Source organism: Myodes glareolus, chromosome 4, assembly GCF_982192425.1.
Source record: "Myodes glareolus chromosome 4, mMyoGla1.1, whole genome shotgun sequence".
In the NCBI taxonomy this organism is placed as follows: domain Eukaryota; kingdom Metazoa; phylum Chordata; class Mammalia; order Rodentia; family Cricetidae; genus Myodes; species Myodes glareolus.
Genome location: NC_142029.1, coordinates 101124966 through 101145605, shown reverse-complemented (window position 1 = coordinate 101145605; position 20640 = coordinate 101124966).

The following is a 20640-nucleotide window of genomic DNA, read 5'->3' as shown; positions in this document are numbered from 1 at the left end:
TACCTGGTACCTGGACTCCACTCCAAGGGGTAGTTGTGGGGATGGGTCCAGAAAAGCTAGTGGCCCCAAACCTCTTTCCTGCCATTTTCCAAGATCCTTAACATCCAAACTCTTAGACTGATCCAAAGATGGTTGATAGAATCACATGATTCCATTAGCGTTGCCTTCCATGTCCCTGGCATTTTTGTAAACATCAGTGGATAAAAAGATGAGAGTCTCACACATGCTAGCAGGAAGGGGCACAGCTTAAGAAGAAAACACAGGGTTGATGAGCTGGTTCAGTAGGTAAGGGCTCCTTAGGGTGACCTGATCCTAAGACAGGAGCACAAAGACCAGAGTGGTAAAGAGGAAAATCCAGGCCACTGAGCAGAGGAGGTATGTCACTAAATTACATTTGAAATGGACCACCAGTTGATTTCATGAGAAGAAAGTCAGGGGCACTCATATAGCAAGCTCCTAAAGTAGCCAGAGAGGGGAGAGCAGAGGCTGGCAGCAATGAACTTTAGGGAAGACACGGGGTATGAAAGGTTGAAGCCAGCATGATCGGGCAATAGGTGCCAAGAGGGGTAGGAAATAAACACAAACTTCAGGGCTGACTTAAGTGTGTTCGGAACGGCATAACTGATGCTAGCCTTCTCTGTGTGCTATGCTTTAGTAAGAGGCTGGAATGTTTCTTGCACCCTGAATATTCCAGAGTTATCTTTTCCTATTCAATTTACAACAGCCCTGGACAGATATGCTAAGGCTTCCTCCATCCCCAATACTAACTATAGTTCCACTGTGCGATCAGCAGAAGCCAAGACTCCAAGTGAGAAAAGATGCAGTATATTGAATGCGACAAGGCCAAGGAAGAAGGCAATGCAGAAAATTCTGTGCTTCTCAGAGAAAATAGTTCAACTCTCTCCCTCCCTTCCTCTCTCTCTCTCTCTCTCTCTTTCTCTCTCCCTCTCTCTTTCTCCCTCCCTCCCTCTCTCCCACCTTCTAATCTTTTTCTTTCTTCCTCTCCCTGCAATCTTTCTCTATTCCCCTCTTCCTCCTCCAACCCTCTCTCCCTCTAATCTCTCTCTCCCTGTAATATCTCTCTCTCTCTCTCTCTCTCTCTCTCTCTCTCTCTCTCTCTAAGTTTGTCTTCTCCTCCCCCCCCACTCCAGGGTCTCAGTGTCTCTGTGTATCCCAGGCTGATGTCAAATTAACTGCATACCCAAAAATGACCTTGGTCCTCCTGCTTCTAGCTCCCAAGTGCTGGGATTACTATACAGCGATCACCACTGTCTGTTTTATGTGCTGCTGAGCATTAAACCCAGGGCTTCCTGCAAGATGCTAGGCAAGTACTGTGCTCACAGAACTACAGTCCCAGCCCCAAGAATCTAAACCTTAACTGTAAATCACTATTGGCTGCCAAAATCCTAGCATTCTTGGGACTTAAAGGCAAGAAGTCACAGTTTACTAATCAACTGAAAGAAACCAGGCCATACAAGAAATGGGGCACGAGCCTCACAGACATGTGTGTCTGTTTGTCTGGCACAAAAAAAAAAATCTTTCTGGGTGGCCCAGAATCAGACTCACAGAAGAGAGGCTTCCTGCCCGGCCTTTGCCTTAGCCAGGAGCTTGTGCTCCACCAGACCCTGAAGCTGACTCAGGGGTAAAGCCTTCCCATCTCATCCTACATGAAGGATACAGTTTTGAAAAACTTGTTTCAAGAGAGAAAGATGTTTAGGTTCCAAGCCTAAACATTCTTCTGTGAAATGTGTAAACGTGTTGTGGAATTTGACTGTGGTATCTGCTGGGCTAAGGAAACAGCAACCTCCTCATTGCTCTGCATAGCACAGAAGTCAAGAAACACATACACAGGCTGTGAGCTGATGTCAGAGTGAAGGAGCTGCAGACTCGCTGCAGAGACTCTCTGCTGTTGGAAATGAGTGCAGAAAGCTGTGTGCATTTTGACTTGACACCTACATCAGTGAAGAGAGTGGCTCTATGACATGTCCTTGAAAACGCATCGAGAAGAAACCACCTTGGTATTGCTGTTGTTGTTGTTGTTGTTTTATTAAGATAAAACAAAAGTCATCACATGGAAGTTGGACAAGGCAAACCAACAGAAAGAAAAGAGCCCCAAGAGAAAACACAAGAATCAGAGACACACTCATTCACATGTTAAGGAGTCCTGTTAAAGTACTAAACTGAAACTATAGTAGGTATGCAAGGGGCCTAGTGCAGACTCCTGCAGGCCCTGTGCTTACTGTTTCAGTCTCTGAGTTCATATGAGCCTTGTTCAGTGGATTTAGAGGACCTTGTTCTCCAGGCAGCCTCCATCCCTCTAGTTCCCACATTCCTTTCCCTCCTCTTCTGCTGGATTCCTTGAGCCCCGAGGAGAGGGGTTTGATGGAGACAGCCCCTTTAGAGCTGAGTGATCCGAAGTCTCTCACTCTCTGCATAATGTCTGACTGTGCATCTCTGTATTTGTTCCCATCTGCTGCAGGAGGAAGCTTCTCTGATGATGGTTGAGTAAGGCACCAGCCTAGAGCATAGCAGAATAGCATTAGGCACCATTTTTATTGTTACTTTCTTTTTTTTTTTTTATTTTTGAGACAGGGTTTCTCCATAGTTTTTGGTGCCTGTCCTGGAACTAGCTCTTGTAGAATGGGCTGGCCTCGAACTCACAGGGATCCGCCTGCTTCTGTCTCCTGAGTGCTGGGATTAAAGGCGTGCGTGACCACTTTCTTTTTAAGGCCGGTAGTATTTGGCTTTATCCTAGGTCTCTGAGCCATCTAGTCTCTGGGTCATGGTCACCCAAGCAATGTTGGGTATGAGTTCTACCTCATGGATAGGGCCTTAAGTCAAATCAGACATTGATTGGTTATCCTCACAAGCTTTGTGCTGCCATTGCCCTGGCATATTTTGCAGGCAGGACAGATAGTAGATGAAAGGTTTGGGGGCTGAGCTGGTGCTTACATTTCTATTTTGGAAGGCTGCTGTAGGATCCGCCTTTTCTATGGATACCCACACCCGATCCAGGCGTGCGCTTTCCCGAACTCGGGCCCACAAGAATGGACAACTGTCCTGAGGGTTTGAACAGACACACACAAAAGAGACCTTGCTCACTTACCAAAGAGTAAATGGCAACTTTATTAAACTCAAGTCGGGTATTTATACCAGTGGGCAAGGGGGATCAAAAGGGCAAGGCCTCCTCCCATCAGGAGCAGGAGAAGGAGATTACAGGCCCCGGTGCCTTAGGCAGAATCAGCTGGGAGGGGCAGGCGTATGGGGCCCACTGCTAGAACCTTGTTTACAGGTGGAATCACCATAACAAAGAGAGCCAGGTTCTTTGTAAACTATACCCTCAAGCCAGTGCTAGTGCAGAATCTCCAGGGAGCCGGAGGTCACATGGCCCTGCGGCCCTGCGAATCGCCAAGGAAGAAAAGGGGAAAGACCTTGGTACCTACAGGCTGCAGATTATCTTCACATACCAAAGGCACTAGAACAAGGGGTGAAGGTTCAATGCAGGCACCAGCTCTACCTCTGTTATGTTTATTGAATTGTATGGGTGTTTGTCCCGCGCTACTGTCTCGCCAGCAAGAACGACACGGGGCACTTAGGATCCTTCTGCAGCAAAGCTTTAATGCGTCTTGAGAGGGAGAGCATAAACTTACATGGCGGAGACCCAGAATGAGGGGAACCCAGCCCTTATAAAGGAAACAGTCCTCGCTTCTGACGTGTCACTCTTGGATTGGTCCGCTGCCCATTATCCCAGATGATGCCTCGGAAGTAGGCAGGGACGCAGCAGTAGAGAGTTACCAAGCACATGCGCTAGGATTAAAGGTGTGTGCTACAACACCTTGAACTCACAGAGATCTGCCTGTCTCTGCCTCCCAGGCATTGGGACCAAAGGTGTGTACTACCACACCTTGAGGTCACAGAGGTCAATCTGCCTCTGCCTCCCAGGCATCAGGACTAAAGGCGTGTACCACCACACCTTGAGGTCACAGAGGTCAATCTCTACCTTTGTCCCTTGAAGCAATGGAGAATGTGGTTGCGGCCCTCCACAGGTATTGTCTTCAGCAATGGGGCCTCGCTGTCAAACTGTAGATAGTAACCTATTGTCATGCCAGCATCCTGGATTGTTTGGGGATTTCCACCTTGACTTCAAAATTGAAGTCAAAAGATATGCTACTTTGGGGAAGAGATTTTTGCTTTTGTTTCCACAGGAAATGTGAGGTTGTGGATTTATTCAGAGTTAAAAAAAATCAGGTTTGATCAAGGAAGACCACCTGAGAAATCTCCAACAGAAACAGATGGCCCAGATGTCTGAGTTTTACATCCAGAACAGATTCAAGATGCTGCCTGAGATGATCAAGCCTCACAGGATACTCCAGTCAGGACTTTATCATAACTTCAAATTTTCTTTAGGTCCCTATAAGATTATCAACACACCCAACCAGCCAGAAGTAGCCTGGAATACTATGCCCACATTCCCCAAAAACGGACTATGGATATTTTCCTTTTTAAAAAAAAAAGAGGGGGAAGTATTGCTGGAGAATTGTCTGTATTCTTTCAATCATGTTTTAAATAAATGCTGATTGTCCAGGCAGGAAGTATAGGTGGGTTAACCAGACAGGAAGTAGAGGCGGGGCAATGAGAACAGGAGTATTCTGGGAAGAAGGTAGCTCTTTCTGGATTCCTACCCAGATCACTGAAGAAGCAAAATGTCACCTGCCCTGCTGAGAAAGGTACCGAGCCATGTGGCTAACATAGATAAGAATAATGTGTTAATATAAGCTACAAGAGCTAATAAGTATCCTGAGCCAATGGGCCAATCAGTTTATAATCTTATGGAGACCTCTGTGTGATTTTCTTTGGGACCTTGCCAGCTGTGGGGTGCTGGGCGGGACAGAAACCCCAACAAGCTGGCCCTCATGTTACACAACTCAATTGGATGTAACCCAGTCCTGGTACTAGAAGCTTCATTTGGTGACAAGAGATGGCCAGTTGGGACTCTGTCACCTCCATTATTGGGAGATCTCATTAGGATCACTGTCATATATTTTAAGAAATTTCCACTGCACCAGGTTTCCATACCATTCCTAAAATGTTTCTCAATTCTACCTGCCTCTTCCCACATTCCCTCACTCAACCCCATCTCTCTTCCTGATCCTCCCATTTCCACTCCCTCTTACCCACCTACTCAAATCCACCCATAAAATCTATTCTATTCCCCATTCCTAGTCCCTTCCTCTAGGCCTAACCTCTCTGGATCTATATACTGTAGCCCGGTAATCTTTTATTTAGCAGTAATATCCACATATAAGTAAATGCATATTTACCTTTCTGGGTCTATGTTACCTCGCTTAGGAAGTTTTTTTTTTCTAGTTCCTTCCATTTGCCTGAAAATTTCATTCTGTCATGTTTTTATTAACTACTGCATTGTGTAAATGTACCACATTTTCTTTATCCATACTTCTGTTGAGTGACATCTAAGTTGCTTCCAATTTCTGGGTATTATGAATAGAGAAGCCACAAGCATGGAAGAAACCAACTTGTTTTTAAACAAGGCAACTGATGTGGGATGTCCCTCTGTGTGCTATGATTATCACTGATAAATAAAGGAACTGCTTTAGGCTTATAGCAAAGCTATAAGGGAACAGAGCTAGGTGGGGAAAACTAAGCTGAATGCTGGGAGAGGGAAGGCAGAGTCAGAGAAAAGCCATGTAGCCCCACCAGAGACGAATGCCAGAACTTTAGCCGGTAAGCCACAGTCATGTGGCAATACACAGATTACTAGAGATGGGTTAAATTAATATGTAAGAAATAGCCAATAAGAAGCTAGAAATACTGGGCCAAACAGTGATTTAATTAATAGTTTCTGTGTGATTATTTCAGTTCTGGGCGGCCAGGACAAACAAGGAGCCTCCCCCAACAGGCAACTTTTTGTAAAATGCTACAGATGTTTAGAAATAAAAACCCATGCTGAATTCATCCCAATATTATGACAATGGCTCCTTCCTAAGGTGATCATATAGTTCCCATTGTATGTTTTGTTTATTGTATCTTCTACCCTCCCATGGCACGTTGTCTCGAGATGAAGAATTCTGTCTATGGTGGATGTACTACCATTACCAACCTAATCACCCTGACTTCTTTGTTCTCTACCCCTTGACTCACACTGATCTAGCTACTCTGCTCTCTTGCTGTACTTACTAAAGGTGTTGCAGGATTCTTTACTCCCCACCAGAGAAAAGGTCCTCCTTTTGTACAGCTTTCTCTCTCACCATGGTCCCTGATTGGTATGGAGGTCTCCTCACTGACAGGCTCTGATCCTAAGTCAACTGTGACACTTCCTGAACTCCTACTCTGTGTCCAACACTGTCCTAGGAGACTCTGGATACAAGGCTAGACCAAAGTCTTCTATTTGTTCAATAAACATCTCTTAAGCACCCACAGGGACAGATCCTGTGTGCGATGGCTTTCTATGACTTCACCCTAGATCTCTAACTCTATGCTGTAAATCAATCTCCTATTAAAACCTCAACATGACACCAATTTCAAAGAAAAGCAAGTCATAGGGTCTAAGACACCAAAGTCTTATAAAACTAAGTTATGCCTGACTTCACATTACTATAAATGAGCAAAGTGTGCATTCACTTCCCACTGGACACAAAGTGTCACAGGTTGCACAATCCTGTTATTTCACAGAGACTTCTTCTACTCACACCCAATTGAGTTATTATAGAATTCTGGAATAAATGCTAAGCCTTTCCCAAGCCCGTCCAGCTGTTTTCATATCACCATGCTGGCACACCATCTACCAGAGCACAGACAGTGTCCACGCAAGTCCCTGAGCATTTTCAGTCAGAGTATAATTTATGTGCCAACTCACAAGATCTATCTTGAAAATATTTAAAAAGTCAATATAGCGAAAAGCTTTCCCTTGTCTCGTTCTTGAAATTCTTCTCCCACTTAACCCAATTTTCTAAGTCACTTAGAGGCCTTTAAACAAAATGAAATCTTAATGATGGCTCTGCCATGAATAATTAATTGTTGGTGTACAATCGTCTCAACAAAATCCATTCTCATTAGATCAGAAGTTTCCTCAAGATGCATGAGTTCATTATGGACATTTTTACATCTTTCTTGTATCTTCCCTTCTTTCTAATTTTAGTCTGTCTGTGTGTGGTCTTTGATTCTATCATCCTGCCAGCTTCCAAAGAGAAATAATTATAAGGTAGCTGAAGCCCCTGGAGAAGTGGTAAGATGTCCCCCTGCTCTGAAATACAGCAGTTAAGCTGAAGAGAGTAAACTATGGAGCAAAACTTAAACTTGCTGCGATGAGGGAGAGTGGTTTGTTCTTTCAGAGGGAGCAGGGAGTGTCTCGGCAAGATATGCCTATCTTTGTACAAACTGATTTCTTCACCCATTGGATTCAGCCTTGGTGTCTTCTGTCCTCTTGATGAGCAGAAAATTCTGGGGCGAAGAGATGTCCAGAGATGAAGCTTTCCATAGTTGTCACCCATGCTGGGGTGGGATTTTGTGATGCCCACACTCCTGTGAGTAAACCGAACAAACTCACTAACTCGCCATCCTGGACTTGATGGGATCATTTATTTGTTCAGTCGCCGATGCTTTGTTTTGGGGTGAAGAAAACTTCTTGAGAACTCTTTTCAGAGATGCAATGAGAGACTAGAGGTCATTTCCCACACTGGGCAGAGACCTGGAATGTCACCTGTTACAGTGGCACCACCACCCCTTCCCTTAGCAGCCACTCCCTCTCATTCCTCCTTAGTCCTTACACATGAGGATGTTCAAATATTTCAATGGATTGCATAGTTGAATCTAATTAAACTTGTGCTTTAATTTTTTTAAGTTAATCTAGTAGAAGAAAAGATCATATATAAAATTTCAAACAGGTTTACATTTTTCTTTCTAAATGAGTTGCGAGATATTCCCTAGAGATATGGGAACAAGCTTCTGTTCACCCCAAACAAGGCATCAACAACAGATCAAAAAATGATCCCACCAAGTCCAGGATGGCGAAGTAATGGGTTTATTGGACTTGCTCACAGAGCCTGGGCAGTGCAGCACTGAGGAGCCCACCCCAGCATGGGCAACAACTAAGGAAAGCTTCATCTCTGAACTTCTGCAGTGAAGTCGCAGTCAGCTCCACTCGAGTCTCATCTACACACTGTATACTGTTTACACCTTCTTGGAGAGGGACTTATGAATTTTGAACTGTCTATACTTCCTAGGTTTCATGCATTTTGTTAGCTTCCTAAGTCTTAGGCACCTTCCTTCTTTCTCCTTCAGTCCAGAGGAAGCAGCTATGCAGCGGTAACTAGCAGACATGCTCCAGCAGCTGCCTTCCTCTCTCTACATCTCACCACTATTGCTAATGTTACCAGTGAACAGCTTTCTGCATTAACTTTCATCCCAGTTTATTTTCCTAGGTTCAACTACCAGAAACAAAATGACTCTATAAAAAGAGAACGCTTCTTGACATAGTCTGTGAAATAGTTTCCCCCAAACACTCTTTCAGTGTGTGCTCCCACATGCTCTCAGCCGGACCAAGATAAAACAGGTCAACTAACTCTCAACTCCATACATTTATTGTGAAATACACAAAAAAATAAGTATTTAAAAACGTAAGAAACACAAAGAATATTAAAACTATCCCCACACGTACATTACCTAGCTTAAGAGAAAGTAAGGTGTGGCTACCCAACTCAGACAATCTGCATTGCCGTATTGAGGCAGTCACAGACAGGTCGTATGATCTCCATGGCTTAAAACTCATATAAAGGACAAAATGTTATAATAAACCCATTTCTATGTAAAACTAATGTATGTTAACAATTTAAAATCATGTGTGAACATTTACAAGGGTCTCCTTTTTATGTGGGAGATGCATTCCACAAACTCAGATTTCTGAAACAGCAGGTAACACGGAGTCATTTATAGCTGGGTTCTAGTGTTTGAAAACTGGTCCCACGTGAAAGGCATAAGAGAGGAAGACGGATCTGGAATTATACAGAACAAAATCTACTGGAGAATGGCCAAAGTGTAGTCCTAGATAGCAATAAAATCAGTTGGATTCCCAAAACGTGAATCAAAGAGATGTATTTATGGATTAGATAAAAGTATCTATATCATCTCTAGAATGTACCTGGTTTTCCTTAAGATAATCAGAAAAGGAGAAACAGATCTCTGGAGAAAGAGTCCGATGGTAAACACTACACAGGGCTCCAAGAACCTACTTAAGGTTCTATCTATTTGTGTTTTGTTGCATAGCTAAGTAAAGAAACAGGCTAGGACTACTCAAGGGCAATGGGGGCAGTAATGACTCAAGAAGACTGCGGTCATGTCAAACAGCATCCATAGAACTAATAAAACAAAGATTATCATATATGCTGCAATGGAAGTTCTGTGGCTATGCTTGCTCAGAACGCCCTATTGTACTGTATCTGCCCCGTTTATGTGCTGACATGTGTTCACACAGCGTCTACATGATGAAATGATGTGGGAAGGATGGCAACAGACACTGTGGGGCCCCCTAAGCTGTGCAGAAGGGTCACTTGACCATTAGCACTGCAATAACAACGGAGAGCAGTGCACAGCTCGAATTATGTTTCGTTCATTTGAGGATGCGTCCACCGAATCCTTCCAGCGTACAGTAACTGAAAGCACAGAAGGTGGACAGACAATACGCAGACCACACAGGCTCTCCTTCACACTCCCAGCAGTAACTAAAGACTCTGGCTCACGTCCATCTTATAAATCTACCACCTTAGGGTTTTTTTTTTAATTCTATCAAAAAAGGACACATAAGAATGAGCCCAGAGAACCTTCACCCCTCCAACTGCCCTTTCCAAAGAGAACACATCTCTGCTCCATTGGGCAGACACAGGCCGTCACTTTTACCCTGAACAGGCTGGCAATGTGGCCCCACCTTTGCACAGGACTTCCCATCACACACAACCACCACCACCATGCTGCTTCCCTAAGAGATAACCCATTCCTGCCTCTTGTGTTAGCACTCCCTGGATTGTCTGCACAATTTGAAAACTACAGCTAAGAAGTGCATATCTATGCAGGAAGAAAATATTGGCACTAATATAAAAGTGCTCCTCAATAACATAAGATGACAAGTTGTCTGAGTGACAGCCTGGCTTTCCTGAAGATTCACAAGCCCCTTCAGGGATCTCATGAGGCAAGGCCATGAGGGAGCCTTGGAAACCATTGGTATCTACATGGGCATCTAAAAGAACAGTAATTTGGGCAATCTACTGCATGTCTACCAGGGGAAGAAAATATTTTGTATTTTCTTTAAAAATTCACAGAGATTCTCTGTAGGCCCTCAGAAGCTACTCGAAATTAATCCAAGTGCCAAACGGAAAGTAAGGATTTTAGTAGTACATCATTGACAAGTCAAGTGCTGAGAACATGGATGATTTTCAACAAAGCATCTCATCCTCATGTTTAAGTATGGTAGTGGGGCAGCATCTTGGAGTGAGTGTGCTACCTTCTCTGTCTGCTTCTTGTAGCCATCCATCACAAAGGGCAGTCCCTTCAACTCTCTCCCATATGAATCTCCTGGTCCAGCCACTATGAAAATCAGTGTGGTGGTTCCTCAGGAAACTGAGAATCAGTCTACCTCAAGAACCAGCTATTTACCATTCTTGACCATAGACCAACAAGCTCTACCTCTTACTGCAGAGATAACTTGTTCACTCATGCTCAATGATGCTCTACTCACAATAGCCAGAAATCAGAAAGAGCATAGATATCCATCAACTGATGAATGAGTGAAAAATTGTGGTACATTTACACAATGGAATATTATTTATCTGTTAAAAAAATAAATTCACAGATAAATAGATGGAGCTTAAAAAAAATCTTCCTTAGTAAGGTATATCAGACACAAAAGGCAAATATTGCATGTTTTATATGTGGATGTTTTAGATATGTGTACTTCAATCTATATAACCAGAGAAGTAGGTAACTAGTAAGGGGCCAGGGGAGAAATGTCTCAAGGAAAAGGAAATAGAATAGGGTTATGGAGAGGTAAAAGGGAACTAGAATAAGAGGACTAAATGGGGAGAGTGTGTGTCTCAGCTAGGGTTCCTCCTGCTGTGATAAACACCACAATCACAAAACAAGTTGGGGAGGAAAGGGTTTATTAGGCTTATACTTCTACATTGCTGTTCAGCACTGAAGGAAGTCAAGACAGGAACTCAAATAGGGCAGAAACTTGGAAGCATGATCTGATGCAGAGGCCATGGAAGGGTGTTATTTACTGGCTTGCTTTCCATGGCTTGCTCATTCTGCTTTCTGACAAAACCCAGGACCACCAACCCAGAGACGGAACCACCCACAATGACTGGGCCCTCTCCAGTCAATAACCAATTAAGAAAATGCCTTACAACTGGATCTAACAGAAATATTTCCTCAGTTAAGTTCCCCTCCTTTCACAGAATTCTAGTTTGTGTGTCAAGTTGACATAAGACTAGTCAGCACAGGGTAGGGAGAGCAGGGTAAAGCATGGGATAGGGAGGGACAGGTAACACTGAAGGCCTTTTGAAAAACCATATTGAAGGGACTCTAGTCAGCCTGAGCATGGCAAACACATATCTGGCAGGCCCCATTCCCTCTGCCTTGCTAAAAACTGTTAGATTGCACTACTAAAGCTAGCCACCAAGGCCTATTCCCTTATTTGGTCACTTCCTCCTCCTCAGACTGACTACCAAGGTCTAGATATCAAAGTATTGAGGTCCAGCAATCAACAGTCCCCTTTGGCTCACCTTATTAATGTGGTCAATTAAAATCAAACACCTCATCCTAACACAGGGTTCCCTTTCCCTGTATAAACCACCACTTGCCTATGGGCCATGTCTGTCTCCTCTCTATCCAGAGGCAGTCCTTTGTTGTACCCCTCTGGGATAAATACCACTTTCCCCTCTCCCTTGTTCCCTTCCCCTCTCTCTTGTTCCCTTCCCCTCTCTTGTTCCCTTCTTCTTCTCTCTCATTTCCCATCTCCTGTCTTTGTCTCTTATTACCTGCCCTTTGTCCCCCTGGAGCAAATAAATCCCCTTTGTGCTGTGAGCTTGGTCTTCAGGGTCCTGAGCTAATACCAGTCCCTATACATATGAAAACCTACTAGATAGAAATTTCCTAAAATATAACACTTATGAATGGGATCTAAACAAAGCCAAATAATAGGAAAACCCTGATGTGGGATTCCCCTCTGTATGCTGTGAATACCACTGCTTAATAAAGAATCTGCTTTGGGCCCTATTGCAGCGTAGAAAAGGGCAAGGTGGGAATTCCATGAAGACAGAGGACGAGAGAGTAGGCGAAGTTAGGGATAAGCCATGTAGCCAAGGCAGGAGACAGACGTGGGATGCCATATGGAAACTTACCAGTAGGCCACAACCACGTGGGGATGCATGGATTAATAAAGTTGGGTTAATTTAAAATATAAGAGCTAGCTAGCAATATGCCTAAGTGATTAGCCAAGCAGTATTTTAATTAATAGTTTCTGTGTGGCTATTTCGGGTCTGGTCAGCTGGGGAAATGAACAAGCAGCCTCTGCCAACAATGCCCCAACTAGACATCTTATTCCACCATGCAAAACCTTCAGTGCCAGGAATGGGTTACAACTTGTAGAGTCCTTGGCAAAAAGCTGTCCCATGGATCCTCCCTGCCAAATATTTTATGTGCTGTTGATGGTTTTCCACAACCTAATGGTAAGGCCCTATTTCTGAAGACAACACTTGCTTATGGTATTAAACATGGAGCACTCATGGTCGCAAGGCACCTTGCACACTATCAGAGAAGAAAAATAATCATCACTATTACCCAACTACAAACTCTGAGAACTACAACAGTGGCCTGCCTGCAAGACATACTAGTGCAGTAGTGGCGCACACGTTATGGGAGTAACACTTTTTTTTATTGGATTTAAGGCCCAGCACAGGAGATGAAACCCATACCTGACACTGCTAAAGTGACCAAGAATCTGATACTAATAATCTAGGGAAAGCCTAATACTATTATTCTGCTAAAGGAACATAGCAGAAAAAATGACTCCTAATGGCACATGCCTATACCCAAAGATCAGCGCCTGACTCAACCCACATCAGAGAAGCTTCTTGCAAGTAAATGGGAATTAACACAGAGACTAGCATCAGAACAAAGTTCACAGAGTAAGATTTTGGAGAACTCAGTCATAAATGAGATGTTGTCATCTATCAAACCCCTTCCCTCAGTGCTCAGAGATTTATGCCAAAAAAGAGGTGGAAAGATGATTCCACAGAAACAATGTCTTCCAGACACAGCAGGACTTATGCACACACAAACTCACAGGCTGTGACAGCACACACAAAACTGCACAATTCAAGTCAGACAGGGTCCCAGCACTGTGATGGGGTAGTAGACACGGGGTCCCACTCCTAACTAAAAAGTTGTCTGCAATTGATACCCACCAGCAAAGGGAAAATCAGCTTTCTCCAGTGGAGTGTCATTGGTATATTAATCACACTCCAGGATAGGCCCTCTGCCCTGGAATAGTTGGCAAACACAAAATGAACTCAATGGTGTGCTTTGAGCTTCTGTTTCATTTTGCTTTGTTTTTGTACCTTTTGTCTTACTGGTCTCTTGTTTGTTTTTTCATTTTGTGTTTTTGTGGGAGTTTTGTGTTTCTTAATGGTTTTTTGTTTGGTTTTGTTTCTTGTTTCTCTTTTTTGAGAGAGAAAGAAAGAATACAAAGTTGGGTGGATAGTAAGGTAGGGAAGAGTTGAAATAAGGGAAAAACAATAAAAATATATTGTATGAAAACATTTTCAATAAAAATAATAAAAAACAAAAAATGACACTACATGATAAAACTGAAGAGGGTATCTTTGGATACACAAAATTCACTTGTTCCAGATAATTTGTTTATGAGTTGGATTCTCAAACACATTCCTTCTTGTATTGCATTTTACATTATAGCTTTTTATCTGCAAACTAAAGATTTAATTTTCATATCACAAAATGCTTAACTTATCACTATGAGACAATTACAAACTTTTCTTGTGAAAAAGACATCCTAACTGTAATAAAGAGACCCTTCTCCCCCAGCTGACTGAAGAAATGACCAACTCTAGTACTGGAGAAAAGGCCTCAGATGAGCCTGAAGCACCAAGACATTAGGAAGTGTCCAGAAGAAATAGCCCAGTGGTGGGCTATCTCAGTGGATGCAGGGGCATTGAAAGAGCTCCTAATAGGCAAAATTGGGGGGATTTAACAACAAAACAAAGCAGGAATTGGGTTAAAACCCAAAGAATAAATAAGTTGAATGAGTTCCAGTTGATACCAGTAAGTGACCATGTAAAGAAAGAGGAGACAAGTATCCACGTGGGAGAATTTCTAATGATATGTAGACACACTACTCAGAGTGGGGTGAACTTACCTAGTCCTTAAGTAAAGGCTACACACAGGCCCTGTTTCCAAAGAGCCCTGTGGAAGGAGGGCAAGAGGAGTTTCACAGGGGAGAAAGGAGAAACGGACTACTTCAGCGAAGTAACCCAAGTCAGTATCAACAGTGCTAAGTCCTCAAAACATAATGAGAATGGTACTTTACTTCTGAGGTCTCCCTAAAAACACATAACCCAATTCAAAATGGAGGGACAACTCATAAAATATCTGGCCCATAACTCTCAAATGGACAAGATTTTCAAAAACAAAACAGTCTGAGAGTTTTGGAGCTGTGAACAGACTAAACAGAAAAGAGAAGGACACTTACCAGAACAAGAAACATGGGATTCTAGAGCAAAAGTGGGACATCCATCCCAGATCAAGGGTGTCTGAGAAAATATAGGCTACAGTTTTAAAATATGTATCAAAATTGGTTTATTAGCTACAACAAATGTCCTGAACTAATGTAAGTGAGGATAACAAGAGTGGGTCCAACAGGACTCTTATTATTTTTGCAACTTCACTGTAACTCTTCTAAAACTTCCAAAATTATAAATTCAGATCTTAAGAGCTAAAGAATTATGTAAAAAACAGCATCTAGCAATTGAGACCATCTTGTTTTAGATCTTTTCATTTTAGGCAATAACGATTAAATCCCTGAATTACGGAATTAGAAAAAAGAAAACCAAAAATCTCCCTAGAGAATTGCTACATGAGGTATAAGCCCTAGGATGGAGTCTCATTAAGCAAATGCTTAGCATGTGAGTAAATCTGTGTCATTGCAGAGGCTGTCTAATAGTTAAATGACTCTTGCCTGGAAAACAATGGTCCAGTTCCACCACTGGATCTGACTGGGCATAAAGAGACCCTCAGAATGGCTGCACTGCCCGGCCAACTCCCCAGAAAGCATTTCATTCCTGGGGCACCCCGGCTCCAAAGCAGCCCCTCTGAGCCACCTGTTCACGGGTCATCTCTATTTTCTCTATGTTTATATGTTTATTTTTAAAATTCTATAATCATGGAAAAGTAAAGTTTTATAATTTTATACTTTCAAGTTTGAAATAATTTCAGATTTACAAAACATTACAAAAAAAAAGTCTTGGGAAAAATCCTGTATCCCGTTTACCCATTAACCATAGTACAGTGGTCAGAACCATAATATGAATGTCGAAGCCTTAGGACAAGCTAAGTTGCAGGCTCTATTCAGTTGATAATGGTTGTCCCACAAGCACCCATCACCAAAGTTGCACTGACTGGCCCTGGCTCCTTATGGTTTCCAATTTCTCACTGGCAGGACAGGACAGTTCTCCAGCCTTTGTCTCTCATGACCTGGATTCTTCTGAGAAGTATAATAATATAATAATAATCATGGAAACCCCCAAAGAGGCTCCATTGAAAAGTGCCTCTGCAGTTAGTTCCCAGGACATTTGGGAGGAGCCTGAACCAGACTTTCTTGCAGGAAAAATATGCAGTCACCAGCTGAGCAGATGGGGGAGGGTCGGAACGTGGTTGGTTGGAGCAGGCCTGCCCCTCCCCCACCCGGGCTTATAGATAAATGGAATTTTTAATTTTTTAAATCTCTTGTCTCCTTCCACAGCACCAAGCTTCTAGCTACCTAGATATCCAACCTCATTCACAAAACCCTCTGAGGGGGTGAATGCCTAAGTTGACTCATCAGACCTGATTAGAACTAGGAGCAACTAGCAACCATGGTCTCCAACCTTCCTGGAATTTTACATCAAGACCACGTTACTTAGCTTTCTCCTGCTAAGGTAAGGAAAGTAGCATCCTCCCTATCAGGGTCCACTTTGTCAGTAGCACAGATCTATGTGGTGCTATATCACCACCTAGTGTTCAGAGTAACACAGTGCAGCCATCTACCCCTATAGTTCCTGCCCAACACTGGGAGTGTAACAGGTTCACAATCTTCCAGAAGCAATACACAAAGACTTGGCAAGTGCGCTCTAATTGTCCAGAGTGACAAACCAGATTCAACAGGGGAAAGCTCTGGGGTCTCACAACTCCTCCTCTCCTTTTACTGTGCTTTGTTTAGTTACTGATCATTTCTAGTACTTAACCTTCTACAAACGCATGAGTGCTGGATCCACAGTACGCCCCAAGAGCATGTATTCCTTCTCATCCTCTATACAGATGGTTCTCAACCTGCGGGATAACATATCAGATATACTGCATATCAGGTATTTACATTACGATTCACAACAGTAGCACAATTACAGTTATGAAGTAGTGATGAAGTAATTTTATGGTTGGGGGTCACCACAACATGAGGAACTGTTTAAAGGGCCGCAGCATTAGGAAGGCTGAGAACCATTGCTCTACATTCTTTTCTAAACTAAAATCTTCCATGTCAACCTGAAATGATCAGAGGACACTTCCTGAAAGGTATGACATTTGCTAAAGAAAAAAACAGGCAAACTGTGACTTCTGGGAGCCACCTGTGAGTGGGAGCAGGAACTCTGACAGTAATCGCCTTGGACACCAGCTCCTTCACCCTCCCCCTCTCCTTTCTCCCACATACTGAGTCTGGCTCCTCTGACCAGCTGGAGGCCAGCAGGACCTTCAGTACCTCCCTGTGCTCCACTGCAGCCCAGATGCCTAACAGGCTGCGTGCTCTTACCAGCCAGTGTCCACGTGTGTGCTGAGCACACCAGCTTCTGATCGGTTCTTCTTTGCTTATCAGGTCTTTCCTCACCATCTTTTCTGTACCCTTACATTAAACTGGCATTGTTAGCATCATTGTCTTTTTCTTTATCCGGACTGACACCGTCTCTGAATTGTAATACTTAGTTCACATGTGCTTGATATAGGCATTGCTGTTTCAAGCTATCAACCTAGTTTTCTCTTTGCTTCTATTTGTTCTATTTTCCTGTCTCATTTTTGGACTGTTCTTTTGGGTTATTTGTATCATATTCTATTATTCCTCCATTCTTGTAGAGAACACTATAGAAACTGAAACATGGTACTGCTATAATTAACTTGTGTATGCTTTCATGTGTGTGCACCTTCTCTGTTTTCAAGACTACTCAAGAACTTAAGATTAGCACTTGGCTCCCGAACTCTATTTTTGTACCAAAAATAGAGTTATAAAATTTCTACTCAGCTTCCCAGCCTTACATCAACAAGTGCCAATCACTGTTCCCAGCTCTGGAACACTTGTCTTTCTTTCTTGACAGCCCTGGGAACATGGTGATAGATGATTATACTATGACTTTTCTTGTTTTCACAAGAGAAGAGAAGGGTTGGTGTGAGACAAGCTCATCACAATTTGCTCAGAGCTAAGAGCCCCCAGATGCCTTATTTGTGCAACTGGCTAATTGAGGAGTGCAAGGTAGTATAAAAAAGCAGGACAGAAGGCAGTGGTGTACCACCTGCATGATTTGGGGCAAGTTATTTAATTAAATGTGGTATTCTCATCTGAAAACAGAATACTGGAAGTTACCCTGTTTTAAACATTTTAAAAATGAAGTACACTTAGAACAGGTGTGCTGTTTAGTGTCTTGTCAACTTGACACAAGCTAGTCGGTTATCTAAGGAAGAGAAGCCTCAACTGAGAAAATGCCTCAATCAGCCTACCTGTAGGCAAGTCTGTAAGGTAGTCTTTTGATTAGTGATTTTTTTGGAAGCACCCAGCCAGTTGTGGGTGGTACAATTCTTGGGCAGGTATCCTGTGTGGTATAAGCAAGCTGAGCAAGCCATAAGGAGCAAGGCAGTAGGCAGGCATCCTCAATAATCTGTTTCTGTTCCTGCCTCCAGCTTCCAATCTTCAGTTCCTGTCCTGATTTCCATTCATGACGAAGTTTTAATATAAAATAAATCTGTTTCTCCCCAAGTTGCTCTGGTCATGATGCTTATCACAACAACAAAAATGTAACTAGGACAGCAGGTATATGGCATATGTTTGAACATCAGCAATATAAGCATTCTAGCTAATTATTTTTATCATTATGTAACTGGTCAAGATGGCCCAACAACGGCCTATTCTTCTATGCTTCTTCCATGAGAATGGCGACTGGTAAAGGCCATGAATGTTCGGCTTTCCTACCTGCCTCTTCTGTAGCCTTGGCTCACTCAGGCTTGAGCTGCTGCAATACATACTCTGAACAGTGTGTGCAAGCAGTGGCAGGCTTTTTGTAAAGTAGGTCAGAACTCAGCAGCACGATTGGGAAGTAAGCTTTGACAAGATGTCTTCCAAACTGGTCCCCTACAGGAGAAAAACAGCCTGCCAGTGACCTGGTCATGGATGCCCTTGCACAGACTGGCCCACATGAGCATGCACACTAATGACTTCCCCTTGGGCTAACCTGGAGTCTTTCACCATGCTTGGAGACCACTGACACGGGTTGCCTGATCCACGGAAGCAATAGGAGTCCAGCACCACAGACTCATTCACTGAAGTCAATGGGAAGCAGGACAGAGGGTATATAAGCAAGACTGATTTTCACAATAAACGAGTCTGCAGTTATATGCTTTGTTATTCCGGGTATCTATGCCATTGACTCCGTGCTTTCTCACCCCCTCAACCAAGGGGTGTCCAAGCAGGGTCGCCTACCATAATCCCCAAGACTGGGACCTATGGAATGTACCCATAAATATAGAGCATGGGCAGCTGCATTCATGAGTTTACTATAGGAAGAGACAAGTCTTCAGTAGACCTGAAGCTTCACTGTGCCAGGCAGAGTCCTAAGAGTCCTGGCTAGGAAATAAGCTCCCAAGTTCAGGAATAGAACACCCCAGTGATGGTTCTATACTCTCTTTAAGAGGACAACTCCCATAGTCCCCACAGGGACCTTTAAGAAAAGGTTTGCATTGCTCCACAATAGATGCATTCAGGAAGCATTATCATGAATTCCTATTCTATATAATGTTTCTAAATGTCTAAATATTGGGATATTCAAAGTGCAATGTACATGTAAGAAGTGAGACACAAATAAATATGCTTTGTGCCCACCCTACGGAAGTTGCCACCACTTTGCATTTGCATGGCTTGAACCAGCTGGCCCCACTGGCTTCCCCGACAACATGCTGGTGAAGAGCCCATTAGCCAGAGCCTGGTCCAGTTCTGCAGCTCCAGTGCCACCACTCAAGATTCAACAGACACAAGGTTGCCTCACCACAATCTACTAAAATGTGAGGTGAAAATCGAGTCTTAACTATGAGACAAAACAACAACAACAAAACCTGTCACTGAACTACACAATTGTGACTCCAAAAATGGTCTATATCCCATTATTGAGATGTCTATTTTCAGTAGTGATGGTGGAAAGAGCCAGAGAAACCAGTTACTATTCTGAGCAGTGTCTTCAACTCTGCAGACCTTTTGCCCTGCACATATAACCTTTCACTGGAAAAAACCTAATCTCTTCTGTCAATGTGAAGAATATAAAGAGACCTTGGAAGCACTCTCGAAAAACACATCCTCATTGTCACTACTCTCCACTTGGTTTTAGACCAGTCTCTGCGCTTCAGTACAACCTCTTTGCTGTCTGAAAACCATCTTTAAGCACCATGGTCATTTGGCAATCACAGGCCCCTCCAAACACAGCTGACACTTGACTAGTTTCTTTTGTGGTTTTTTTGTTTGGTTGGTTGGTTGGTTTGGGGTTGTGTGTGTGTGTGTGTGTGTGTGTGTGTGTGTGTGTGTGTGTGTTTGTTTGTTTTGTTTTTTGTTTTCTAACCAAGACTTATTGAAAGCAAGGCTGACATGAGAAAATTAACAACATGGAGAAAATAATTAAAAATAACAACACAGTTACCACTCCTAGAAGCCACAATTGTACCTTTCTCAAGGCAAAGCTGACAAGCATCTTTCTCCTGAGGCTCTGCCTGGGCTGAGACACAAGAAGGCTGTTCATTTCCCCCTTCAGGATCCCCTGTAACTACGGCACCCTGACAACAGTACCCCAAAATGTTGTACCCTCAACCGACTCCACAGCTCTTCTCTTTAGTTTCCAACAGAAGGAAATAAACTTAACAAGAGTTTCAATAGTTATGCATTCTTCTGCCACTACCCTGTAGGTGCCTCAGGCTCAAACCCAAGGAGTACTTCTGTCAGTATGAGACTACCTAGAAACTAACAGGTACCCTTTAGAAAGGAAGAAAGCCAAACTGGTCGGGAAGACATCTGTCCATCCAAACTTGTAAAAAAAAAAAAATACTTCTGTATGTCAATTAGTA